Source organism: Pan troglodytes, chromosome 10, assembly GCF_028858775.2.
Source record: "Pan troglodytes isolate AG18354 chromosome 10, NHGRI_mPanTro3-v2.0_pri, whole genome shotgun sequence".
NCBI classification, from domain to species: Eukaryota; Metazoa; Chordata; class Mammalia; order Primates; family Hominidae; genus Pan; species Pan troglodytes.
Genome location: NC_072408.2, coordinates 74959751 through 74964380, shown reverse-complemented (window position 1 = coordinate 74964380; position 4630 = coordinate 74959751).

The following is a 4630-nucleotide window of genomic DNA, read 5'->3' as shown; positions in this document are numbered from 1 at the left end:
GTACTTAAGGGATATAACTTACATCTGTTATGTTTATTTATTGTCTGCCTGTTCCCCCACCCCACTAGAACATTTTATGAAATTAAGAATTTTGTGTGTTTTGTTTATTAATGCATCTGTGGCCCTAGTGCAGCCTGGAAGGTAATGAATACTCAATAAGTTTGATGAATGGCTGTGTTAATGATGACATGTGCAAACCTGCAGAGTACAAGTCAGCTAGCCAAGGGCCAGGACACACAGGTGGAGGCTCTCAGGGAATGTTCATGTGCTCCTCCCCATCATACCCTTCTGCTTATCCAGCTTCCACGTCTCCTTTCCTTCCTCTCCAGTCCATTTACAACACTCCTCATTCCTTCTCTAACCTGTTCTCATCACGATGGTAAACAGGTCTACCATTCTGTTGGTTACCAGGCTTACCATTGTCCAATGCAGTGGGGCCTATCTTTTCTGGAGAGACAAAACCACAGTATCTTTGCATCAAACATATTTATCTATCTATCACTGTTTCTTATCTACATCCTCTGGCTCTATTCTGGAAAAAATATATTGAATTTCAGTTTTTATAGTATGATTATATAAACATAGATCCATGTACTTCTTATGCACAGCTGCATTGATTTTAGGATTTAGGATCCTAAGAAATTATGCCAATCACTGAGATCATTAAATAACATATTTCAACCAATGTAAGATGTTGTACACTGGAAATTGCACCACTACTTTGTTTACCACTAATAAAGGAAAAAGTGCTACTGATTAAACTATGATGCATTTCTTTCTTAAGATTTAGCACTTGATTTTTGCTTTTCAAATAAATATGTAATTTTGGTCATTTCTCCAAAAACAAATATTTACTTTTCTAATATCAAATTTGTGCCCCACTGCTGTTCTGTGTCTTTCTATGAACATATTAACATTTGTTTTAATGCGGAATCATAATCTTTCTGAAGACCTTTTAAGTAGCAATTAAACACCTGTAGTAACAACCATGCACACAGTTCAAGTGAAGTGATGTCATCATTAGTGGTTGTGACCAAGTTCAGGACTGTGCAGGTGGGGATAACTGTGGATTACAATGCACACTGTCATTTAAGAGACATTAAAATGTAAAAAAAAAAAAAAAAAGTGTGTTTCAGTGTCAACCAAATAGGTTAGTAACAACAATTAGTTGTTGTTTTTTCCCCATAGGAGGAAAGCAGATAAAAAGCGGTGTCACTGAAGACTCGAAGTGAGCTAAGATTCTGCACAGGAGTTGGTGAGCTGAGTTTGCTCATGGGCTACACTGGGCCATCAGAGAGGGCAGCTGGCATTCTTTTGGGTGGGAGAGGACTTAAACTTTAAGGAAAATGACCGCCATGCTGGCATTTGGAAATTGGGGCAGTCAATTATATTTTTGGCAGATCAATTGTTTGAATATTCTCCTGTACATTACACAAGAGTGACCTCCCTAAAATATCCTCTTAATGGTCCAAGTTCACCCTCCGGATGTGTGTGGGATTAACTCAATTCCTCATGCCTATGTATTTTTTTGGACATATTGTCAGATTGTTGCATTTCCTTCACTTTTCTCACTTTCTTCAACCATTTCTGAAGGCTCTTGAAGGCTCATGATAAACTTTAACATTATTCAGAGTATTACACATGCATTTCTTATTTATTATTTCATAAATAATAAATCAGTAGCTACCACTTTCAGAGTGCCTCTACAGCTGTCATTGTGCTAGACATTCTATTTAGATTACGGTATTTTTGCTTACGACAACCCTCTGTAGTTAGGTGTGATTATTGTTCCATTTTAATGATGACAAAAACAGAAGCCCAGAGAGGACTAATAACTTCCCCAAGGCCATACAGAATCAGAGTGAATCAGAGTTTTGAAACCCAATATCTTTGTAATTAATACCAGCTTTTATACTTTCTGTATAAGTTACTTATGAAAGTGGTTGGGCGCGGTGGCTCATGCCTGTAATCCCGGCACTTTGGGAGGCCAAGGCGGGTGGATCACGAGGTCAGGAGATCGAGACCATCCTGGCCAACATAGTGAAACCCCGTCTCTATTAAAATGCAAAAAATTAGCTGGGCATCGGGGTGCGTGCCTGTAGTCCCAGCTACTCTGGAGGCTGAGGCAGGAGAATCACTTGAACCTGGGAGGCAGATATTGCAGTGAGCTGAGATGGTGCCACTGCACTCCAGCCTGGTGACAGAGCGAGACTCCGTGTCAAAAAAAAAAAAATAAAAGATACTCATGAAAGCAATATAATAAATATACATTCAGTGAAGCAGAGAATTATCTTTTCAATTGGTGCTCCTACAGTATTATGCATTTATTCTAATGGCTCTTCTGTTATTTAGGACACTTTGGGGGCTCCTCTTTGGAACTGTGTTCAGGGCCCATGTTTTGAATGTCCTTTTTAGTGGCCACTATTTACTCTTTGAGATCAGATCTTCCTGCTTATCAAAGGACCCTAATGAGGCAGGTTTGCTGACTAAGATGGAGGATGACTGTGATCCAGTAGGTGATATGGTCATTCATACAGAAATGGCCACAGTTTTCTTGAGTTGGCTGTAAACCAAAGCAGAGGCATTCTAGGACTATATATGGATTTTCCTTGTGTGATGATGATTTGAGGGATGTAAGGTATTTATGGAAATGTAACTACCAGAAGTTAAAAAATAGCCAGAACCCACATCAACTTAATTTATCAATATTAGCCACTTGAGTTATCAATATTAGCCACAAGTTTTGTTGGTACACACCAGGGATCTGAAATTGGCTGCTCAGGGCAGTATATGGCTCTGGGAGGTGTTTTGTGTCATCCTTTTATTGCACTCTGTGTTTATAGCACAGTGTGTTAACAGGCTACGTGATTAGACAGACTTTAAGACTGGTGACCATATAAGCATATTAGCCGCAATTATCTGGTATCTACCCACCCAGTGTGTTTGTATTAATCCTCGCCCTCTAAGGGCATTTGAGCTTTTGATCCCTCCATGTTCACACTGTTTCTTTCCAAAGGAACTTATAATACTAGGCATTCCTCTGCTCAAATAAATAAATAAATAAATAAATAAATAAATAAATCCCTTTGTGTATTTCATGTCCTAGTTCAAACATCCTTTCAGCCACTCCCAACTGAAACAACTTCTTTCTTTTTCTGAATTTCATAAAATTTCAGTGAACTTCACTCGGCACTCCCAGTCAGCTGACTTCTGCTATAGTTTTTTTGTGAATAGTTCTCATCTCAATTGATAGGGTGTGTCGTTACCAGTGATCTTGCTCCTGGGGAAATAAGGCTTGGATTCTTCCAAGAGATCCACTCATGTTTTGAAACAGCAGACATCAGTCCAAGCATTTTTCTTATTTTCCCTTTTTCTTCTGGTTTTTTTTTTTTTTTTTTGACAGCCCTGCTTGCTTTCATTTGGAATTTAGTCTTGGGTTCTGATGCTTGTTATTGACTGACTAGTTTTGATGACTCTCTTAACTCACAACCAGATTTCTAGTGTTGACTTATCCCTGATACACATTAACTCTATTCATTCTAGGCTTTAGTGACCTATCTCTGCTTCTCAGAATATGACTCTGGGCTGCCCTCTTCTTATATTGGGGCTGCTACCCAGAATGAGCCATATTTACTGTCTAGGAAGAACTGGGACAGAAATGAGGATGGGAGTTTATGGAGAATCCTCCTTGGTGGCTCCCTCATACCTAGCACTGGTTTTTGTGTAGGCAAGTCTTTCTTTAATAAAAATGTGTGAATGGAAGAAATTTAAAAAATAAAGCAGTTATGGTAGCACGTCATGATGTGACAAAAGTATTTACTCAATTAATAATGGACGCACTTCTTTAGATGAGGTGCCATGGTAGATGCTGTATTCAAAGGTGAAAATATACGGTCTCTTTCTTCAAGGAATTTGCACTCTCCTGGAAGTTGGGAGTTATACGGAAAGTCTGAGTGGTAAATTTGGACAGAGATGACAGAGAACTTATTACATTGTGGACCATAGTCCCAAGTCCAGTTCCAAACATATCTTGAATATGTTAAGGGGAGTTACTGTTTCTGCACTGGAAATGTTCTCGCTGCTATCTGCAGAATAATGGCCTCTGGGGGAAGCTGGGTGAAGGATGTGGCAAGCAATAAACACAAGACCCATTTGAATCGTGAGCAGATTTCCTGGGGCTGCCCATTTCTACCCCCTTGTTAAATTTTTTTCTGGGATTCTGGTTAGAAAAGGAGATTTTTCACATGGGGTTTAAAAAATTATGACACAGCCCCCTGGAAATCATCCTGTTTTTATTGGCATGCCTTTTAAAATAATGCAAGCTGCTGTGATAGGCAACTGAAATTCTGAATTTTTTCGGAAATGAGAACCCAATCTTACCAGTAAGGCTGAGCTTTTAAATAATGTCAGTTGATGGTGTGATCAGCGTTTTTTGACTATGAAGCAAGCTCTTAAAAAAATAGAACAACCAAAGTGATCTTCCTCTATATAAACTGTAAATTATCTTTCATAGCACCTCATTGGACTGGTGGCTTTGAGGGCTACATTAAGTAGGTTATCCTCTCATCTAACCGGCATTAGTATCTCTTGGGCTGCTGTGAGTGACACACGCTGAGTGGGGTGAAGGGAA